Source organism: Cricetulus griseus, chromosome 4 (assembly GCF_003668045.3).
Source record: "Cricetulus griseus strain 17A/GY chromosome 4, alternate assembly CriGri-PICRH-1.0, whole genome shotgun sequence".
NCBI classification, from domain to species: Eukaryota; Metazoa; Chordata; class Mammalia; order Rodentia; family Cricetidae; genus Cricetulus; species Cricetulus griseus.
Window position 1 is genome coordinate 64,553,750 of NC_048597.1, and position 23,937 is coordinate 64,577,686.

The 23,937-nt window shown below is 45.8% G+C and overlaps 1 protein-coding gene and 1 long non-coding RNA gene across 8 annotated transcripts in view; one reads left to right on the forward strand and one right to left on the reverse strand.

Moving 5' to 3' along the window:
* Lpp (LIM domain containing preferred translocation partner in lipoma) overlaps window positions 1-21,435 on the reverse strand; it is a 606,110-nt gene extending 584,675 nt beyond the window's left edge. For both annotated transcript variants that reach the window (XM_035444680.1, XM_035444681.1), the window contains exon 1: window positions 21,315-21,435. The gene's annotated coding sequence lies outside the window, so the exon portion shown is untranslated. The remainder of the gene's footprint in view (window positions 1-21,314) is intronic.
* LOC118238798 lies at window positions 21,245-23,592 on the forward strand. 6 transcript variants are annotated; one of them, XR_004769960.1, is made up of 3 exons: window positions 21,245-22,154; window positions 22,788-22,883; window positions 23,169-23,592. It is a non-coding gene; the product is annotated as an uncharacterized LOC118238798 (long non-coding RNA). The 6 variants fall into 6 exon arrangements; XR_004769962.1 differs by having other exon boundaries at window positions 21,248-21,739; XR_004769958.1 differs by having other exon boundaries at window positions 21,255-22,154; window positions 23,261-23,592.
* The last annotated feature ends 345 nt before the right edge of the window (window positions 23,593-23,937 follow it).

A 23,937-nucleotide genomic window follows, 5' to 3' on the forward strand; every position in this document is an offset into this window, starting at 1 on the left:
TATAAACCAAGAGTGTCACCTTTTAGGTCTCTCAGGGCCACCCATGAAGCAAAGAGAAAGATGTGGACAAGAAAGAAAGACTATGTACCAATGGACTGGAAATTAGCACACTTTTCATGGACTCTAAACTATGACACCAGAGGCCATATAGGCATCATCCCAGTGTCACTGTTCCACCTTAGTCAGTAGCTATCAAAGTCCTCTCCAAGATAGATGTCCCAGAGTCCTCTGGGCAGCTTCTGTCTACCTCTCAATCCTCCACCACTCTTTGGTACATTCATGTAATTGGAACACTGTGTACTTTTCTAGGATTGTATGAATATGAAGTGCCTTCCCACAGCAAAGTTCTTCAACGAAGCCCAAATGGAATCAATGACATCAATGTAATCACCATCACCACACCCACTTCACGCATGAGGAAGCTGAAGTTCCTGGAACACCTTAACTTCCTGTTCCTTGGTATTCACAACTTCTAGCCAACTTCTGGCCCTCCTTGGGTTCCTAAATCCAACACAAAAGACACAGCAGTCACAGCCAGTCCTTCTGGCCAATGCCTTCACTGCTAAAGGTGCTGCTCTACTTTGCATCTCTGCTGCTGTGGTGAAACACTGGCCAAAGCCAACTGGGGAGGAAACAGTTTACTACATCTCACAGGTTACAGCTGGTTATAGGGAGAAGTTGGGGCAGGAGATAGGGCAGGAACTTGGAGGCCAAAAGCATGGAGGAACACTGCTTACTGGCTTATACCCAAGTTCATGATCAGCTACCTTTCCTATACACTCCAGACCCTACCTGCCCAGGGATGGCACCACCCACAGTAGACTTGGCCCTCCAGCATCAATTAGCACTCAAGAAAATGTCACTCAGATGTGCTCTCAGGCCAATCTGATGGAGGCAAGTCTTCAAGAGGTGGTTCCTTCTTCCTAGTTTGTGTCAACTTAGCAAAATCTAAGTAGTACGGGCACTCAGAAATCAAGGTGCCAAAGTCAGTCCAGGTCTGAACCACTGAACTGTCTGCTACCCACCAGCAGTCTAAGATACAGAACCAGGAATGATTCTCATGGTCCAAGTCAAGGCACCAAACTGCAGCTTCAAGGAGCCTTCCCTCTCTGGGAGCAGCCTTGCCACGGAAAGATTCCCTCTCTTGAATTTGGGACAAGCCTCTCCCTGGGATGGGCCACCTACCCACCTGTCAATGGGCCACCCCTAGCTCTGGCTGCCCCTCAGATGCCAAGCTTTGAATGCCCCAGGGCATCTACCAGGATCCTTCTCCACCAGAGTAATTCCATGTCAGTCTGATACTCTGTATCCAGTGATACTTCTTAGGCTGGGAAGACAGCTTCACCATTAAAAGGAGACTCACAACCAAAAAGTCAAGGTCGCTACCTCTTCCCACTTCCCATCCTGCCTCTCCCTGTGCTACAGTCTAAGCTCTGCATGCACCACTTCTCATTATAGTTCAGAGGGATACTCGTGCAGGACCAAACCTGAGCTTGATCCCAGCACTCTCAAGTCTCAATGTTGAGTATCCTAGCTGTCTCTTCCTGCTGCACCTTCCAGGAATCCACCTGTGCATAAGGAGGCGGATCCAAATATCAGAGATGACTGACTGTTGCTCAATAAAGGGAGGAACCTGCCCAATCCTCCACCTGCACCCAGGGGAACAAAAGACTACCCTTACTGTTAGGTTAGAAACTGCAGAAAGAAGGTGGGGGGAGGAAGTGGGAAGAAAGGAGGGATGGAGGGGGATTTGTAGTTGTGAAGTAAAATTAACTAATTAATAAAATTTTTAAAAATTTGAAAAAAGTAGCAAAACTACTTATACTGATGGTCTAGCCCGTATGTAAACTGTACTAGACCACCACAGTGCTTTATAACCTTTAGTCTAAACTCAAATCCAGATGCACATCAGGGACCAATAAATAAAGGCTAAGTCCATTTAAATGCTGAGTTGGAGAGAACCAAACAGATGGCCCTGAAAAGACAGCCAGACTAAGTAATTTTAATGAGTCTGATTTGTGATTCTGAGGAAGAGCTAGGATTGATATTACTCCTTGACTATCACTGATGACAGTAGGCTGTGGTCTAGAGTCAGGCCAATCCTATTTATTTTTAGTAAGAAAGAGGAAGGGGACCAAGAGCTGGATTAGATCAGCAGTTCTCATCAGCATTGAAGGCGTCCATGAGCTTGCTAGAAATCCAAATATATGAGCCCTACCTAATTACTATGTCAGAGGCCCCAAGGGAGAATGGGAAAACCCAGCAAACCTACCAGTGGCTGACGCACCTACTCTGAGAATCACTGGACTAGAGTCATGGTCTCACAATTCTTCCAGCTCTACCACTCAAGAGAGTCCAAAGTTTCCCTGGCTTGGCATAACCAACCCACCACACACACACACATACACACACACACACACACACACACACACACACACACACACACACTCACACACACACAGCACCACCAACACATACATACATACATACATACATACATACATACATACACACACACACACACACACACACACACACACACACACACGTTCTTTCCACTCTGATTTTGATCTGATATGAACTTAAGTGAGCCGGATAGTTCATGTGTTCGGGTTTGACAGCTTCCTCCTGTGATTAATACAGAGGACCCTATGACATTGTCAGTTTCCTCCAGGGAACTTTATTCCATTTACCACCTCAGCGGTACATAGTCTGTCACTGTATTAAAAAAAAAATCAAAACAGGAGGAAGGAGGATCAGCCTTTTAAACACAGGCACTATCTTTTAAAAAACTATAAGGGGGTTTATTCCTGGAGTAAATCAATAAGGAATTACTCTAAAATCTTAAGAAATGGGGTCTTTGTAAACACAGCACTCTCTTTTTTTTTTTAATACAAACCCACGTGATGAATTAAGGCATTTGTTTTGTATGCCAGGGATACATGTAGACATAACAAACCATTTCTTGCTTGATCCTTATGTTTCAAAACACTAAAAATAATCCAAGCATGACATAACAGTGTATGCCTGTAAATCCCACATTAGGGAAAAAGGCAGGAGATCAGGAGTTCAGCCAGCCTCAGCTACATAACAAGTTCAAGGCCACCCTGGGCCTCATAAAAATATCTGAAAATAAGCAAGAATAAAACACAGACAAAACCTAAAAGTATGATAATATACCACAAAAGTACTATGGACTATTAATTCCAACAACTCTTGACCTACTACCTAAAATTACCATGGAAGGCAGGCAGGCAGGCAGGCAGGCAGGCAGGAAGGAAGGAAAATCTGTCTTACTATTATGGTACAAAAAGGTATAGATATGAATTTTTAAAAAAAAAAAACTAGTCTAAAAGAACTAAGTTTGAGTTTAGTATGAGCAACATCAAACCTACCCATACGTCCATCAATCCTTGTATTACCCATGCCTGCATGCAGCCATCCTTCAAGTGGATACTATGTGTCTGCCCAACCCCAAGAAGATATGAATATTCTAAAGACCTTGAAAGCCAAAACTGAGACAGGCCAATGGACAACTACAAAAAAAGACAGAAAGTGCCCAGTGATTAAAAAAAAAAAAAAAAGCCACAGGAGATAGCAAATAACTTTCCTGTTTAGGGTAGATGTACGGAAATCATGGTTGGTTTACTTTATGGAGATGGCATTATCAAGCTGAACCCTGAAGATCAATTTGAGTTCAAAGGGGTGATGAAAGGGAAGAGTAATCTAAACTAAGGACATGCCAGGACAAAGATGAGAATGAGAAAGGCATGGTATGGAGGTTCCCAAGGTCAGCTGGCCCCATTCAACAGTAAGACAAGAAGGATACCCAGAGGATTACTGCCCAGCAGTTCAGCTTCCATGCCCCCTCACCCCACCCCAGGACCCCCTCCTCTAATTCTGCTGGCACTAAGGACAGAGCTGTGCACCTGCTGCCTGCCGAGCTGGTTCCTGTGCCATCCCTGCTGCCTCATCCATGCATTCCTGTAGGCACTAGTTAGTGCCCATCACAGGCTCCAGTCTTCTTACTATGCCGTGTCTTTACACTTCTGTTTTGTGTAATTTATAAAACACATACTGCCTACGAGTTTGTATTTTTAATTCCTGTAAGAAGTTTTGGGCTCCAATTTGTGTGAAAATCAGGCTGCCACATAAGGTTGTATTGTATGATAAAAGCCTCCAGGAATAAAACAGACAGTACATCCTGCTTATCAGCAGCTCGAACACTGGTTCCACTCTGTGCACGCAGCACAGACTTCCTCATGAATGACTATTCCTGGTTTTTCATCAACTTCCCCCCCAGTCTTCTTGAATTAAATTCTAGGGGCGGTGCCTACTTTTCCGGGTTTCTTTTGCAAACATGTCTTGAGAACCTACTGTGCTCTGAGCTGTTGCTGACATGAACACTCACGAGGTAAAACTACTGTATATACTGTGAGGGTCCATCTTTTAAGACACTGCAGGTCACTGAGCCTATTTTGAAGTTAAGGATGAGGATGGTAGAAGAGTCTGAATCCAAATGCAGGTTTCTGGGAGTTACTGAGTGTTGTTCATTCCTTCACTCAACAGCATTACTCAAGGAATGTCCACTTCCTTCCGGTCACCTCCTCTAGGCTTCCCCTAACACTGTCAGTCTGCATCTCCTCCCATCGAAAGCAAGAGCATGGGCTGCTTTCCCAGGATTCCTTTCTAGGATAAAAAGCAGGAGCAGGAGGAAAAGTGGGTCCTACTCCACTCGATCCTTAGCCAATACACTTACTGGCTAGACATCATGGGCTGTACCAGGCTCTCCCATAAAGCACCTTCTCAAGGGCAAATAAAACGCAAGCATTAAAATCAATTTTGACTGGGGAAAGATGAGAACTGCACCTTGGACAGGAAGAGGAAATTACCAGGTGAAGTCAACACAGAGTGAGTATACAACTGTGCTTCACAACACTGTATCCATGTCAACATCTTAGTGCTGACAAATACCCAACAGTAACATACAATGTCAGAGCTGTGAACACTGAGGCGAATTGTGTGGAAATTCACTAAACAATGCTCACAGCTTTTCTTGCCACAGAATTGTATGTTTATTTGCTGAGAGAATTAAACCTCATCTAGGTGCTCGCTCATCTTTTCCAAATCACTATTTTGAGAGGCAATAGGGATAAGACGCAACAACAGCTCCTAACATGTATGAGCTCCTTCACGCTGCCAACAATGTGAGACACAGTTTTCAGAATCTCATTTCATGGATGAAGGAACAGAAGCCTAAAGAGGCTCAGTAACAAGCTGAGACATTTGTGTAGAGTCAGATGCAAATCTAGGCAGGTTAGCTCAGAAATCTGTGCTCTTAGAGGCTACATAATCAGACCAATGTTTTCCAAACACTTCCAAAATTTTCAACTGATCTATCTAGATCTAACAAAAGACTATCACAAAGAATAAAATGTGAATACTACACTTAATGTTCACACTCAACAAGAAGCTTCTTAAGGCAAATTTGCAAATTCTGAAAAATCTCACTGGCATTATCAATGTCCTTTCCACATCTAAGCACAACCCTGCATTTACCCTGTAGCCTGCCTTTTAGAGCACATTGTTCTAGGAAACTTGGAGCCTTGGTCCAGAGTAAGGCCTCCAGCCTGCTACCTGATGGTACTGCATTCCTGAAGTATCAGGAAGACCATAGAATCAAACATGGTTCTGTTTGATCATCCAGGGTGTGCAATGTAAAGTCATGGTTTGCGGATTACTGGTTGTCATACGTACACAAGAGTCATGGGAGCACCTAAAAACACCTAGCCTGATCTGAAAGAGAAATTTTCACCTTAACTCCTCTGTGGGCTACTTAAGGGACAACCCTGGCCTCACTCACTGAACAGCAATACTCAATAAATAATGGTTCTCAAGAACTGATAGTACCTCATAAAGATTAGTGCCTGGCCTGAGTCTTAAAGCCCTAGTCTCCCCCCAAATTGCAGCTATTTGTCTTTACCAGGCTCCCAAGCAGATACCTTTCATGGGCAGAAACTGACAAATAAAACAAAGACTGTTAGCAGGAAGAAAGAAAAGTCAAGCCAGGTGACAGAGGTGGGACTCAAGGCAACATACATAAGTATATGAGTCCTAACTGCAGTGTGGAATTCATGGAATGTCAGCCCACTATGTGTGGGCCTGTGGCTATGCTCACTCTACAAGTTTCCTCTTAGAGCCACACTCAAAAATGTTGTCTGGTCAACAATGCAGGCTTACTACTGCTTCTACTGACTTAGGAAATGCTAAAACTCAGCAGTTTCTACTTGAAATAGGCCCTTTCAACTTAAACGGGCCTTAAGTGCATCAAGCCTAAGACTGACATTTTCATTGATGGGTAAACAGGTTCAGATAAGGAGATATTTGTGCACAAAAATAGAATGGGAGGGGAGGAGTCTCCCAGCTCTTTTGCCTATACCTGTTTCCATATACACATGGGAAGTAGGAGAGTATGGCAGAGACTGAAAGAATGCAGCCCGGGGTCACATCTTCAGAGATCCTGAGGACCCCGTTGTGCAGATTATCTCCATACCATCTAGCACTTCCCATCTGCTGCTTTCTACTACAACGAACATTGTAGAATTATTTGTGGTTAAGTATAAAACAGGATATATGGAAGAATAGCTGGTCTTAAGTGAAAATGATCACACAGATAGAAATCCGGGAAAAAAAAAAGGTGATTCACCAGAATAAGAAAAGCTGGGGAGGATGGAAAGATGGGGGGGGTTGTAATACATAAAAGAAGAAATAAAAATTGACCCATATTGATGAAGCTGCCCACCAAGGAGCCATAAAGGACTTTCCAGCCAGGCCATAGATTCCCAAGGGCAAGGCTCTGCCCCAGGAAGGCATCAGAATCCCCTCCTTACAGAAGGAAGATTCTGTGATTACTTCTGCTGAGAGCAATTGCTCAGTTGGAACAAAACCCAAAAGGGAGAGTTGGGTACCAGTCTCCTGTATCTTGTCCTTGGGATACATGTTGTCATAAAAACCAATCTAAGGCATGTCACAGCCTTAGGATCTCCACCCAAACAGCTCAATGATTATTTTTCCCCTGCAACTTACCCTACTGCCACAAAGTCTTCATCTACCTGACCCGCCTCTCAGCATGAGGACAATCTGACCTTGCTTCACACCAGCCCCAGTACCAGCAACACATGTGGTTCTCTATCCTGGTTTAACTACAGTGAATGCACACTCATCCTTGGCTAGGAGAGGTGGGAGACAGGACAGGAACCATAATCCAAAGCAACTTTACTGAAAGCCAACTAGATCGCCAAGCCTACAAATCGTTCCGGGGTGGGGAGGGAGCAGGAGTGGGGCAGGGGTGAACTCTTACTGGGAAACAATCTTCTTGCAAGTTTAATAAAGATTCAGAAAAGTTCAGGTAAAGACAACCACTTACTTAGCTTGGACTTTCCCATATTGGATTCAAAGAACAGCTTAGCACTTTGGGAAAGAGTGTTTCAAAGATCCACAGCATTCTAAGACACCTTCCCATGCAGCCTTTCCTACTGCAGACTGCATGTGCTCCTGTCTGATACCCCTGCATACCCAACCAAGGGGCCCTTCTCACTCCTTTATTCATAAATGAACCAAACTAACTCTTCTCAGATGAAAAAAAAAAATGAAAACTGTCAAGACAACCTTGGCTGCCTCTTCCTCGGTGTTTAAAAGAACAACACGCACAGGAGGCACTCGGTAATCCTTGAAAAGGAGAGTGGGAGGTCATCAGAGGGAACTTTCTCAGCTGTATGTCAACCAAAAGTTCCCACAGAGACCCCTGCTTTGTCTCCTCCTTTGCTCAAGGTGGATGTCAACCAGAAGAAAATGAAAAAATAAGAGAAGGAAAGGCATGTGAACATCAACTGCCCTTCCGGGGACAGCCGGGGGACAGAGGTGGGGGAAGGGACACTGGGAGAATAGATAGGGCTACACGGGACCTTCCTGTATCTAATTTAGACTTAATAAGATAGTTTGCTGAATGTTAATTAAATACGCAGTGGTTGTTACTAACTGTGGTGATTAACTTAATTTTGAATTAAATAAGCAATAAATGCTTAACTGAAGTTCTATTAAATTTCACCCAGCAAGTGAGGAATACGAGGCTCTTAATTGACTTTAAACAAGATAGTTATGGCAAGTTAGTTGAATTTTTATTACCTGACGATGACTGCCTTATTAAATCTAAATTGACTATTTTATTTGATGGGAAAATATGTCATCTGTCCCTCCAATTTACCAAAAACATGCCCAAATGGGTTCACAATTAATCCAACCTACTTGGATTATGTGCCTTCTATTTTCTGGTCCTGTTTTACTATCAGCTTTATTCATGTAAGATAAATGTGGCAGTCAGCCTGGCATGTAGGCGCATGTCTTTAATCCCAGCACTCAGGAGGCAGAGGCAGGCAGGTCTCTGTGAGTTCGAGGCCAGCCTGGTCTACACCATACACACACATACACACTCACACACAAACACACACCCTGCATACACACATACACACTACACACACATTACATACACACACACTACATAGTTACACATGCACTCACACAGACACATCCTACATAAACACACCCTACGTACATACATATACAGGCATACATCCTACATACATACATATACACCACACACACACCCAACATATACACCCCCTGCATACATATATATACACCACACACACACCCAACATATACACCCCCTACACACATACATATATACCACACACACACACCATTCATACATATACATCACATACACACATATACACACCCTACATATACATGCACATACACACAAAGAATATAAAAAATAAAAAGAAATGCAAATTAAAATAATAATGACATTGTTTTTACATACTCATTTAGTAAAAGCAAGTTATAAAATTAAATCCTGGTGATATTATAAAGAAGTAAGTTGATTCATACACTACAAATGACTACAAATAGTCATCTTCTGCAGGCTGAATAAAATGTAAAATAAGTACATGGGACTTCTATGCCTACAATTCTCTGGAAAAGGCTGAAAGTTGTCCACCAATCAGTATGGAGTACACTCTACAGAGAAAGCCTCATTGACAGTAGCTAGTGTGAAGCCAGTGCACACACTGAGAGGCACGGGATGACATTCCTTGAAGGCACCCTACAGCAAACTCTGGTACTAAACTGACGATAGTATTCAGTCTAGAGTCATGACATAGGACAGGCACCATTTTCACCCTTTTCAGACAAGCAGCTGGAAGGTTCTGGAAGATAAGTTCCCAGAACAGGACATACTGCTAATGACTGACAAGTCATGATGAATCCAAACCTGAGTCCTGAACTAACCCTGAAGTTCTACCTCCTTCCTACAGGGAAAACAACAAATACAAGATGAAGTGACAAGGAAAAAGAGAAGTGCCAAGGACATAATTATCTACAGGAAATCACTCAGAAGAGACTAAAAGCTCTCTGTACATTGATGACGATCCCTACATTTCTGACATGTTAAATTATACTTAACTTTTTTTTAGAGTAAAACCTATTCAAGTGCCTATCGATATGGGTTAACAGTCACACTAGAACTTACTGATTTCAACAAATTTGTCACATAGTCAAGGAAACAAACACTTTCATGTTATAATAGTTGGTGTAAATAAACATTAGACATACACAAAAATCGGGACAGACACTTTGGAGGAGTTTAAATTAAGAATATGACCCATACAAGACCAAAGAAAAGTATTCTAGGAAGAGAATGGTCATGGTTTTTGTTTTAGTGAAACTGGGTACATGAGTTTCAAATGAGTTAACTGTGGTGGTTTGAATGATAATGGTCCCCATAGGCATATATATATTTGGTCCCCAAGTGACTGGACTGTTTAGGAAGGATTAGGAAGTATGGTTGGAGGATGTTTGTCACTGAGAGTGGGCTCTGAAGTTTCAAAAGTCCATGCCAGGCTTAGTGTGCCTGGACAAATGAAGAACAACTTCTGGTTAACTATGAAACCTTAAAAACCGATGATGGAAGCCAGGCAGTGGTGGCACACACCTTTAATCCCAGCACTCAGGAAGAGGCAGAGGCAGGCAGATCTCTGTGAGTTCCAGGCCAGCCTGGTCTACAAAGTGAGTTCCAAGGACAGCCAAAGCTACGCAGAAACCCAGTGGGGGAGGTGGGGGGTGGAACCTTGATAGGAAGAAAGAATCATTACTGTATTTCTAAGATCTATTTGATCAGGGCCAAACAAACTGGCCTAAGCCCCAAAGATATCCATGATCACTATGGATTTATGGGTACCAAAATGGCTCATTCACAATACTATATGAACCAAAACCCACCATTCCCAGAATCCCACCATTCATTTTTAACTCTGTCTGACATCTGTCAATACTTAGATAAATGGAGAGTGTACCTCCAGTAAGACTGTTCAAAATACATTTTCCTAGGGATTAAAAACAAAAAGAAAAGAAAAAGCTCAGGGTTGTAGAACTCAAAAACCTTCTAGAATATTTTTCACACCACAGCCTGAATTTTCACTGTAAATTCCAGTCTAAACTATCAATTATCTTCAGTGATTAGAGTCATTATCTCCCAAAGAGCCCATGGTACTCAGACTGACCAGATTTCAGGGAACCTGTATAGGATAACAAAGTGTTGATATCTTCCTTAAGAACAGTTCTCTCCACACCTTTTTACTTGTCACCATGTGTGGTTTGAACGAGAATGGTCCCCATTGGCCCATGTGCTTGATTTTTTTTTTCTTTTTTGAAGACAGGGTTTCTCTGTGTAACTTTGGAGCCTGTCAAGAAACTCACTCTGTAGACCAGGCTGGCCTCAAATTCACCGAGATCCACCTCCCTCTGCCTCCTGAGTGCTGGGATTAAAAGCCTGCGCCATTAAGGCCCAGTGGCATATATGTTTGAATACTTGGTGCCCAGTTAGTGAACGGTTTGGGAAGGATTAGAAGGTGTGGCTAAGGTGTGTCACTGTCTTCCAAGTTACTTCCCCCATAAGTCTCTCTTCCAACTTACTTTTTCCTATACAGTCTTACTCTTTCAAATTACTTAACCACATATATTCTCTTTTTTAAGTTACTTGCCCCTAAACAGTGTGTCTCTTCCAAGTTACTTTCCCCATAAGTCTCTCTTCCAAGTTACTTCCCCTATACATTCTCTCTTCCAAACTACTTCCCCTACACATTCTCTATCTCTTCCAACTCCCTTCCTCCTATACAGTCTCTCCATTGCAAATTACCCCCTCCTATACAATCTCTCTCTTCCAAGTTACTTCCCCCTATACATTCTCTCTTGCCCAGCTCACCAAATTCCCACTCCGTCTTCAATGCCCACTCAAATAAGCATCTCTCCAGCTGAACAGCCTCCTTGTAAAGGACGCTGGATTTAGTCACCAGCAAATCTCAGCTGGCAGATGTCACCTACACTGTTGTACTTTTTTCCTCTAACATAGGATGGGGGTTTTCTGGCTATCACCCAGGCTGACCCAGAATGTGTGCTCTCTTCCTGCCATGGCCTCCCATGTACATACTGTCTTGGCAACTTATATGATCACCTAGAGGTGGGTGACCACTCAGCACCAAGGCCTCCAATCCCCAAAGCCATGCCAGAGACCCACTGTGCTTGCTGGTTTTAGTCAACACAAACCTAGGCAGATCTGGGAAGAAGAATCCTTAATTTAAAAAATTAGGCTGGGTGTTGGTGGTGCACGCCTTTAATCCCAGCACTCGGGAGGCAGAGGCAGGCGGATCTCTGTGAGTACGAGGCCAGCCTGGTCTCCAGAGCGAGTGCCAGGATAGGCTCCAATGCTACACAGAGAAACCCTGTCTCGGGAAAAAACAATAAATAAATGTCTCTGTAAGATTGGGCTGTAGGCAAGTCTATGGTACGTTTTCTTGATTGGTGATTGATGCTGTTGGGCCCATCCCGGGAAGGGGAAGGAGGGACGCCAACACTGACAGATGGTCCTGAGTTGTAGAAGAAAGCAGGCTGAGCAAGCCATTAAGTGGCATTCCTCTGTGGCTTCAGCTTCAGTTCCTGCCTCAAGTCCCTGCCCTGACTTCCTTCAGGAATGGACTGTGACTTGAAGTATAAGCCAAATAAACCCTTTCCTCCCCAAGCTGCTTTTAGTCCTGGTGGTTCAGCCCAGCAACTGAGATTTTCATATATTTGTAAGGTGACCACATGCTACTGAATGAATGAATAAATATACAAATGGGTCACACTGACGGGTAAATGTATTATACTTTTAAGGTCTGTCTAACTGCCAATACTAATACTCTTCAAGGAAACTGGTTAACCTCCAGACAAAAAAAAAAAAAAAAAAAAAAAAAAAAAAAAAAAAAAAGACCTAGAGGGTTAGAAATGACAAACTACTAGATGACCTCCCTTTCACCTCAGTCTTAGAAAAGGTACCACTTACCTGCCTGGTCACTGCAGAGTTTACCTTTCCCATGAGTCAGAGAACACCCTGCCCTTCGGGTGGCTACACCTCTCTATAGTCCCTGAAAGTGATTCCTTTCCATACCAAAGATTCAGGTGCCAACAAAATTGTTTTCTTCCTGGAAGGTACACAAGGCGGAACCTAGTGGAAACTCATTAGAAACAGTAAGTGTGGGTAACGACCCTGTGACCGCCTGGCACTTTATTCATTACAGCATGGGCTTGCATAGTTACAGTTAGAGATCGTTATCAAGATGGGCCACAGCATGGAAAAACAACAGCTCCAGGAACCCAGCTAAAGCACACAGAGACAGAATCAATCTTTCTTAACTCTGAGTAGCCAGAGCAATTTCAGCTGCCTGTGGCATCTAGGCCTAAGCCTTCCTTATCCTCCAATGTCTCACTCAAGAAGCCCAGCACTCCCAGAAGGCTCCTGCACACACCCCAGCTCAGTGGGCCTCTTCTGCACCCCAACAGCACTTTCACATATTCTAGGTAAGGTGCTTCCAGCCATGCAAATGAACTAAGCGGTTACAATCACGATATCCATCACCTGCAAACATTCTGAAACTCGGCCTTTCCCAATGCAGACCATGCAACCATGTTCTGTAGGTTCCTAGCCTCACTCCAGACTAGACAGTAGATGCTTGCTGAGTCCTTACTGTACGTCTCACATCTGGCACATCACTTATGAGGCCTCATTCAATCTTCACGTGGAGGTAGGAGGACCCCAAGCTGTAAGTGATCCTCCAAATCAAGAACCGCTGAGAAGAAAAGGAACAAGGGCAAAGGCAGAAACAGGGCTGCGGAAACCGTGGCTGCCTCCCCACTGAGGTGGCCAGTGCTGCTGCAGATCTGCTTTTAATCTATTACATATAGTTATTTTCTCATTTATGAATTGTGCTGTGTATAATATGGGCACACGTTTGCATGCCGCAGCACACATGCAGAGGTCAGAGCAGGTACTTGTACGTGATGATCATCTCACCAGCTCACTGCAGATATTTTTATATATAAGGAAACCGAGGCTAACCTTACAGACAGAAATCTTTTAAAACATCAAAAAGCGTGTTTCAGCCACACTTGTTGGCACCTGGCTGTAATATCAGAAGGTAGCACTTCACATGAGCCTCCCTGTTCCCCTCCCTCTCTGCCCCAAAGCTCTCTGCAGGATGGCACTGAACTGGGAGCCACCAAGCTGAGCTACAAAGAGAAAAGGAACAGTTTCAGCAGAAAGGAGTCCATGATGAGGGTGCAGAGACACCTAAGGTCAGTGACCTGGCCTGGCCTGATCATCTAGTTTATGTGTCACATAGGATTCTGTGGAAAGCCCTGCTCCACCCTCCAATGACAGCTTTCCATTTCAACTACTGAGGAGTCATCCTGGAATGGCATGAGGCCACACCACAGTCAACGACGACGACAGCAGAAAACCATATGGCTAGAAAGATGCAAACATAACACAAAGAAAACCCAAGCTAGAGCAGACAGTCATGGTGGAAGGAAGGACAGTGCACAGCTTTCCCCAAAACATTCTGCACAGCTGGAAATGACTGAGACTGTCGGAAGCTTGTACTCACTGTTAGAGCACACACCTTCTAACAGTGGTGCTCTTATTAGCAGCAGGTCTCAAAGTCAAGCATGGAGAGAGTCCCCCCTCCCCCATTAAATGGTAGAAGTACCAATACATGCATGTCATCTCTTCACATCAGGGAGAGTAACCACAGGTGCCAGAAGTCATGCTGGGCACCCTGAAGTGACCACATCTACATACTATGTGAGCCCACAGACCTAGGGCCTCACAAAGTATCTGTCAAGTGAGCAACACAGACACACCACCAGCACTCATAAAGCACTGTCACAAGAATTTCTCTGATCGTTACAAGTGTGTTCTGATACATCATATGATCCCTTTGAAAGTAACTGACACTCAGGAATGTTCCAGAACTGACTGAAGATCACTGAACCTTTGAGTGGCTCAAAGGTACGTCTTGTCTTCCCTTCAACAAAAGCCACTGGTGATGGTGCTGTCAAAATGACAGCTCACTAAAACCCAGACCTTTGGGCCCAGCACTCACAAGTGTCACCTTCCACCTAACCTTTCAAATTCCACACAAGCAGCTAATGCTGCCATGAAATCACTGTCACAGTGAAGTCACTGTTTCCTGCCTATGCATCTATGGCAAGGGCATTCACAACAATTATCTCATGTTCACAAGACAAACTTAAAGAGCAAGACAGAAGTCTTGGGCGTAAGTCCAATTCTCATCTTGTCACTCAGAGCCCTCTGCCTCAGTGGGAAGATTTATTCCCCCAGTGACTTCTTACCCACTCTCTGCCAGACAAGACAGATCTTACCAATATGCCTCTTGAGTTTCAACCGGAAACTAAGTAATAAAAACTGATTATAAAGTGTGTTTGCCACGTAACAAGTGCTACTGAAGGCAATGAAGTACTAATGGGCTGGGAGAGACGAGCCATGGTATGCAATTTAAAGAGACAAGGAAAAGTGTTCATGTACCCCAGAATGGTTGTCTGCAGGAGGATCTCTGCCTGACCAGTCCACATAGGGATTCCAGGACAGCTAGGACTATTCTTCACCAGGATTCCAGGTGATCAGTCATGCCTTTCTTAGTCCTCCCTCTGGCTGCTTTCTCATCACTTCATTTGGGCCTTAGCCTGCACTACTTTGGTCTCTCTCCTCGAAAGCACAGAATATATTAGTCTTCTCTATAAGTCAGCATGCAGCATTTCTGCTTAACATGTGGTAATCACACAGGACACACGTACTGAACTTAATACAAGATATAAGCTAGTAACTGTCATACCTATCATTGGGGTAGATAGTGCAAAGTAAGCAAAAAAAAAAAAAATCTAGAAATTTCTTCATGGCACAAAGTGGATCTTGATCTTTGATCCTGAGAATAAGGTTTGCAAAAGACTAAGTCTACAAACCTCAAGAGGGAAAACAGGCATTCAAAAAGCAGAGAAGCATTCAAGAATAATCGACCATCTGGATGTGTGAGAAAAAATCAAGAGAAAATGCCCCTTCAATAATGCTTTATCATGGATAACCCAGCAAGCAGCACTCATTCCCAGCCCTTACTCTTCACCCTGTGACCTGACTGGCCAATGCCACCTGTAGCAGGTACAGACAATTCTCAATCCAATCCCAGGTCTCTGCATGGCCCAGGCTCTCGGCAGTCAAAACACTGATCCTTTCCCAAGTCTACATCCTGTGTCACCTGCTCTTGAGGCAGCAAGTATTTCCAGAGCAGCCATCACATGCCAGGCATTGTGAATGCAGCCATTTATAATGCAGACATTCTTGCAGACTTGAGAAGCTTTCTTTCTTGCTCAGGATGGAGCCTGGAATCTGACTAAGGCTAGGCAAGTGCTATACCACTGAGTTACATGTCCAGCCCATGAAGACAGTCTAAGGGAAAAAAAGAGTTCCAGATCTAGTGGCAAACACCTGTAATCCCAGCCCGTGAGAGGTTGAGGCAGGAGGATAAAGAAGAGTTCAAGACCATCTTCAGCTCCACAGTGAGTTCAATCCCAACCTGGGTAGGATGAGACCCTGTCTCAAAAAGATAGCCAGAGTAGAGCAGCGGCGGTGGAAAAAGCAAACCTAACATGTGAAGTGGCTATCATTATACAATAAACAGTTTATTTACTCAGCAATTGCTTGTGAGCATCAGAGATAAAAAGAGACTCAAGAATGAGAAAAAACCAAAGGTTTATTCATTCTGCCAGGTTCCATGCTGGGTGCTGAGGCAGGGGTCTGTCTTTCTTCCACAGATAATAAGCAACATATAGAAGTCTGTGATGGGGAATACTGTCAACTTGACAGACTCTAGAAAATCTAGGAGAGGCTCCGATCACACCTATGAGAGATTATCTTGATCAGGTTAAAGTGAGATGGGAAGACTAACCCACCCAAATCAGAGTTACCATTCAATGTGCTGGAACCCAAGACTAAACAAACTAGAAAAAGCCAGTCAAACAAAAGCAGTCACTTCTCTCACTACTTACTAAACGTGGATGCAATGTGACCAGTTGCCTCGAGTTCCTGCCACTGTGGGTGACTTCATCACAGTGATGGACCTAATCCTCAAACTGTGATCCCAAAACCAAACACTTCCTTAAGTTGCTCTCATATGGGCTATTTTATCACAGCTCCAGGAAAACTAAGCAAGATAGGACTTTTTTTTTTTTTTATCTCTGAATCATAAAACACAAGCTGTGCACCTGCAAGGTGGCAGACGACAGCATAGCTGATCCCTGTCAGTCAAGAACCAGGACTATTCCTAAAGGGTCTTAGCCTATGGAAGAGGCCAGAGCCAACAGGAAAGGATACAATGTACCACTAGACTATACCTAGGATGCCATGGGCGGGGCTGGGGGTAAGGGAACACCACTGAAAGGAGCATTAACTTGCTGGCTCCACTTCCACATCATCTGTCTTGGTAGAAGGCATAGCAACATGCTAGCAGACTAAAAGGGTCTGTGGTAACACCAGCATGGAACCAAGAAGCCCACTTGCCCAGGTTCATCCTCAGGTGCAAACCCAAGGCCCAGTTAGTGCACTATGGATCTCTAGTTTTCTGGATTGTGGACACAGACAATACTGTCCAGTGAAGAGGACACAGGCCTGACAAGTGTTTAGAACGAAAGACACCACTTAGACCTGCAACCTCATTTCACCACACTCATTTTCTCATCTGTAAAATGAGACTGACAGTCATCGCATCGGGCCAATTTTAGAACTTATAACCTAAAACCTGAAACTGGGGATCACAATGAAGAAAGGAGGCTTACCTAAGTCAGGGTTCCTAGAAGCTCAAGGCACATCACCAGTATCACCTCTGCTCTGGTGATGGCAGGGAGGATGGCACCAAAATAATGGGAGTGTCCATAGGACATAAATCACATCACCCAACAGGAAAACAAAGAGCCAATCAGGAATCAGTCAGGCTCACTTTTCCATAACTACCTCTTCAAGTAAGGTTTCAAAAAAAAAAAAAAAAAAAAAAGACACTCCCTTAACCACCTAAAGAACAAGCCAGGAAAAGTCCCACCATGCTGTACATACTTGGGAACCAAGCCTTCAACACATGAGTCCTGGAGGGACAAACCACACCCAAGCCACAGCAATCATAAATCTTAGGGAATCAATGTGGTAATTACATGAGCTTTCAAAACTTTTAAATTATATTGCTACCTAGAAAGGAGAGGAAGATAAACACTCTCGAGCCTCAGCTTTATGGTTATTGTCTAAGCCTTACTGCCTTTAGCCCTTAGCTAGTGACCAATCTCATCCCTGTGACCTATATTAGGAACACCCCAAGCCGTGAGGCAGCTACAGCAAACTCCCTCAACTTATTTCCCACTGCTCCTCACCAGCTCCAATCTCATGCTCAGGTTCTATACCTCATATGCACCTTCAGACCAACAGATTTCTACCCAGGTTCTACCCTTACACAGTAGCGGCAACGGCCACTTTCTCTCCCTTTCCTCACCTCTAGTGAGTTTAGGCAAAGAGCTGCATTCCAAAGCCATATTCCAGGAAACGTCCCCACCCACCAATGCCCACATCCAGCTCTGAGGCCCTCCTTGCTGTGCTGGGTCAAAGTCTCAAGTTCACTCTACTTATGAAAAGGGTTCTTGTGCCTTCTGCCTCAACATCGTACACTCAATCCCACAGCGAAGCTTCCAGAGGCCCTACCCAGCCTTGTTCTCCTATAAATGGTGACCCTCGATAGAGCTGATTAATGGGCCCCACAGCTGCAAGACAAATATAAACTATACTTTGCCGGGGGAAAAAAAAAAATCAGTCCTCTCTTTCAAGGCAGGCGAAAAGGCTCACTAGGCAAAGGCACTGGCAATACAAACATGGTGCTTGAGTTTCTGGAACCCAACAGATTCCACAAAGTTGTTCTCTAACCTCCACAAACATGCTGACCCTTCAAAACATAGCCATAATAAACCGCCCCGTTCCCCGCACCTGCACAGTGGTTCCTTTGTCTAGTAGCTCTGGCTCACCCCTTCCTTCTCCACCTACATTTCTCTTTCCTAGCCCTGGAGATTCGGTTCATGCAGTACCCATCTATGGCGGTTTATTTCCCAGAGACTGAGCATTTCCAGCCTCTTGAGTAGCCACAACACTGACCACACCCTCCATGCTTTTCCACATTCACACACACCTGGTGCTCCTCCAACACAGGAAGGATGGCCTCCTCAACTTGTACTCCCAGCAGCCCAGCCAGTGTCTCTCTGGTCTATGGGGAACGGGCCTATGCTTTCCACACCAGGTCTCCTTCCTGAACCCCCAGCCTCTGCTTATCAAGTTACCTGCAGTTGATTCTCAGCCCTTATGGGTTATACTGTCCTTGGTTTACCCGGCCCCATCACCCCAGCACTATAAACTGTAATTCTGGAATCAAAGCTAACCTGCCTCTGCTTCAGCACCAATTAACTCATGCTAGCTCCACATCGAGGTAATGTTACATGTTTGCACCAAGAACCCCAAGTCGGGAATTAACAGTTTTGTGTACACCTCTAGTTAGCTCCATAACCTTAGATCTTGGGTTAAAAAGGAGATGGGCCTGTCACCATGCTTACTTCTCAAGAAATTCCCATATAATATTTGGTAGAAAAATATTTTTTATAAAGTGCAAAAGTACTATACATTTAGAAAGGACGTGGCAACCAAATTTTACCAAATTTAAAACGGTGACTATAGGATGTGTATCATTACCAACTTTAGATAAAAACCTCTTCAACTAGGGCACATCTGTGATGAAAAGACAATACATTTCAGTGGTATGGAAAAGGTGTAGTTTAGAACTTAATTAATAAAAATAAGAACCTGCCATACAATTTCACCATATTTGGCAGTGGTGCATAATAGGTGTTCACCAACACATGCCAAGCAAATGAAACAACCCATTATCATTTTCTTAAGCCAAATTATCACCTCTATCCCTGTAACTGGGCAGCAAGAGGCTTCTCAATGCCAATCTCCCAATCATGTTCCTGCCTGCTCAAAACCCTCAAAAGTCATATGGCCTGGCATTCCTAAAGCCTTTCGAAATCAAGTCTCCCCTCCTACCTATCACTGTCTGGAAATGTCTACCCTCTCAGAGGAATGCCCTCCTTGCCAGAATGTCCCTCCACGAAGGGTGCTACTCAATCCCAGCCATAATGATCAATTCAAGAACTGGCTCCACCTCCCACTGCCCAAACCCAACTCCAGGCCAGAGCTGCTTACATCAAATTTGGGTGGGTGGGGGTGTTCAGAAGATTTAAGACAAGACACTGTCCAGGCCTCAGGACCCCTGGCATGTCCCCCTACCCTTCAAACAGCTGATCCTCACTAGACAGCATTCTGGACTCCACAGGCTGCTTTCCAAAGATTAAATGCAAGATACATAATTTCCTCCTTAAATGCCCCCTTGGTGCTGGTGAGAATCTCACCAGGAGACTCTTGGGAAGGTAAGAATCTTACTGGGTTTCTGTACACCACCACCAGCTCAATCTACCATTATCTACCAGAGACCACAGGGCTGGCACTCAACCTCTGTTGAGTGGGTTTGTTTCCCTATTTGTAAAAATGAGAAAAGCGGTCAGAGCAAGGTTAACTTATCCTGCAGCACAGCTATACACTTTCCCTCTCTTCCTCTAAAGGTTCTCTGAAAACTTGCCTGTTAGGGGAATGGTGAACCATGAAGTCACTAACATCTTGGAGAGAAAGTTTTATTGCAGAGGCAAGCTTGCAAAGGGGGTAGGAAGTATAGAAACCAAACGATGAAGAGTCTGTTAAGAAAGTCACAGAAAGGATCCATGGTGAGGTCTTGCTAGGCCTTCCTTGTGGGGGAGGGGAAGCAGTGAACCCCTTCTAAAACAGAAAAGAGGCTAGAGGCATTTTACACTGCCCTGTCCAAGTACCCAAGACACAACTCCACTGCTATGGTCTCCTGTCATACTCCCACCCCAAGCCACCAACGCAGTGTCCACTCCTCACTCTTATTTAGCTTTCTCTGGTCTGCAGTTGCCTCCCTGACAAGGAAGGCCTTGCCTTTCTTACTTAAGAAAAGTCCCCATCCTTCAAAACAGTCAATCACAAGCAAACACACACACACACACACACACACACACACACACACACACACACACACACACACCCCACCCCACCCCCTCCAGAACCATTTCTGGACCCCTCATGGAGACCGAAATATGAAGCTCCTTCCTGAGAACCCCCCTAAAAAACCTGATCTTCGCATTCTCCCCAGCATTTGGCCCTTCCTACTTTGGGTCAGGTCTGGCTCCTCGTTCCCGGTGAGCTCTCCCTGGGGGCAAAGTCTGGCCTCGAGTAACCTACAGTGCTTAAAAACAGTGGGGACTCCAAAACGGCTCACAGAAAAAGGCAATAGGGGTCCTGAACCACTTATCTTAACCAGGGCTCCTCCTTCCAGGAATGACTTCCAGGAAAGCCCGCCTCTGGGTGCCTCGCCAGCCCCGACTGTAAAATGGGAAGACTCTCGAGTCACCGGGTCCCTAGGCCCTTTCCGCTGTGACAACTGGGATTCCGCGAAAGCTCAAAGCAGACGGGTGCGGCCCCGCCCCCTGGGCACCCAGAAAAGCCCGGGCCGGGGGGCTCTCGCGGAGGACGCCCGCAACCCCGCCCCTCCCCCACGCCGTACACCCCGCTTCCCGGCCCCGGAGCCCGCACTTCCGCGGCGAGCAGGGCGGTCCCGCGCTCCCGCCACCGCAGCGGCCCGCCCCGGGGGAAATCGGGGGTTTGAGCGGCGCCCGCGGGCCGAGGCTGCGGGAGGAAGCATTCGCTACTATACCTGGGGGAGGAGGCGGACGGGGCAGCGGCGGCCGCGACGGCTGGAGGCGGAGGCTCGGGCGGAGGAGGAGGTGCCGGGCACTCCCCCCTCCCATTGTCCCGGCCCGCGGCCTGCCGCGGCCCGCTCCGCCCGGCCCGCGCCCTCCCCGTGCCCGGTCCCCGCTGCTGGCCCTTACCTTGCAGCGGCCGGCTCTTTCCCGCCGCTAATGCTACTTATCCCGGGAAAGCTCGGAGCAGGGCCCGGGAGCGAACCCACAGACAAAAAGTGAAACTTCGGCAGGCCGGGAGCGGCTGCTGGTTGGTGCTCTCCCCCTCCTTCCTCCCCACCCCCCTCCCCGCGGTCTCCCGTGCGGTGCCCTGAGCGCTGGAGGCTGACGTCAGGGGCCTGAATTCCTGACTTTGCCTGCACGCATTTGTCCATGTAAGGTATGGGGAGGCGTGTGCCCGCGGGGCCGCTGCAGTAGCCGGGCGGGGAGGGGGCGCGGCGGGCAGCGCCCGCTCGAGGTGGGCGACCCTGGGCAGTGCACTTCCTGGAGGAGGGGACGCGGGGGTGCAGGGAGCTTGGGAAGAGGAAGGGAAAGAGGGATCTGCCTCCACTGGAGGAAGAGGAAGGAGATGCAGGAGGAAGTCGAGAAACCGGCACACTCGGGTCCGCTCTGCAGGCGACAAGTTGGAAGGCTGAGCTTGAGCGAGAAGACCCTGCCATGGAACACCACCCCCACTCCCACTCCCCACCCTCATCGCCCCCCCCACCCCAAGAGCCTCGTCCGGGCCCCGCCCAGAACTCCAGCAGAACTCAGAACTACGGGATGGAAGAGAGCAACTTCGGTTCACTTCACACGTGAGAGCGCCGAAGCTCTCAGGAGCTGGGACCTGACCCAGCTGTACACTGTGCAGATCTAGAAGCAGATCCGATACTCTACTCCCAGCTGGGTTCCTGCCTCCAGGCAGGACCCAAGCTCGGTGCTGTGAGCTCAGACCAAGTTAGACCTGGGCAGATGACTCGACCACCCACTGAAGTGACTAGCCCCAGTTCCTGGAAGGTTGTGGTTGACAAACCTTGAGTAACAATGGCAATCAGGGCCACTTCCTGTCCTTTGTTCAAAGAAATGAACCTTTGGAGTTTAAAATTTGCTTCCCAACCCTGCCCTGGCGGAAAACCAGAAAACTTGCTCAGTTCTTGCAGCTTAAAAAAAGAAAATACACGAACTGGGTGAACTGGTTTGAATAAAGACAGGCCTGTTCTTGGAAGATTGGGGTTGGATTTTTTTTTTTTTTTTTTGGCCTTTGATACTTGTAAAAGTGAGCAAAGATGGGAACCGCATTTACTACGTTAAGAGATGGACTAGGAGGTACTTGTAGGCCCTCTGGCCCGCAGTATTGAAAGCTTTTAATCCCAGCACAAGGGAGGTAGGTCTGTGTGGACCCTGTCACAAACAAAACAACCTCTGATTTTCTCCTTTTGTGTTTCTAGCCTGTCCCTACACAAAAGAAATGCCTCACCTCAGCCCACACTAACAACAACCTCAGCACACCCTAATGGCTTCCCTACCTGTTGCTGCCATCTCAGGTGGGTTGGGTAGGATAAATATGGTAAAGTGACCCGCATGACACCCCTGTCTGAGCAGGCTCCTGAACTCTCTCCTACTCTCAAGCCACCTTCCACCCACCCTGGGGTTGGGGGGGGGGTGGGGCTGACCTCCTGCAGCCTAACCCAGTCATGCACATACAAAGTACACCAAGAACCATGGGTATGCAGGGTGGCTCAAATGGCCCTTTTCAGGTTAGGTTTTGATGAGGCTTTTTGACTAAGAATTAATCAAGTAAGTGTCAAAGTACATATTATTGTGCTTAGCATTTATTGAACAACACCTCTCCTGCGGTCTTCAAACTCGAACACTTCTGGGTTCAAACTACTGAAGCCCTTTGCCCTCTCAACTTCCCCAGCTACGCACTGAAAAGCAGGAATGCAGCAGAAGCGAAGATCAAGAGTACCAGGCACCCCACGCAATAATGAACTGTTTTCTCTTTACAATTAACGTGACATCAGACAGGAATCAAGAGCTCCTAGAGTTCAGACTTAAAAAGATCACAATTGATTCATTTCAGCCAGTCTGTGTCCTGGGTGCTACTATTTAGTGTGGGGAACTCACCCCCGTGCTCATTTAGACGTAACGGAACTTGACCAGCATTGCTTGCTTGCTTTTATTCCCTTCTCAGTAACCCACTTATAAAGAATAATAGGGTTCTAATGAGGATTAATAAAATTTAATAAGGTATAATTAGAGTCATTCATTTCCTCCATCATACACCTTATAAGAGTGCTGTGTTGATCCAGAAATGCTGCTAATTATGTTGAAACTGTTCTGCGTGTTGGGGAAGATCACTGTGCCGCTTCTCCTGAAATACTCAGGTAGGCATGGTGCTGCTGGCAAGAGCACTATAGAAAGTTAGTCACAAAAGGTAATTGCAACTCATGAGGCACTCCCCAGGAGTGTAAGTGACAAAGTCATAAATTGGATGTTTGGTGAACCACATACCGGGCCATCAGGAGTCCTAGCCCAAACCAGAAGCCTCATTGTGCTCTGTTGTTCCGCTTTCTTTTGTCTCCTCATGTGCATCAT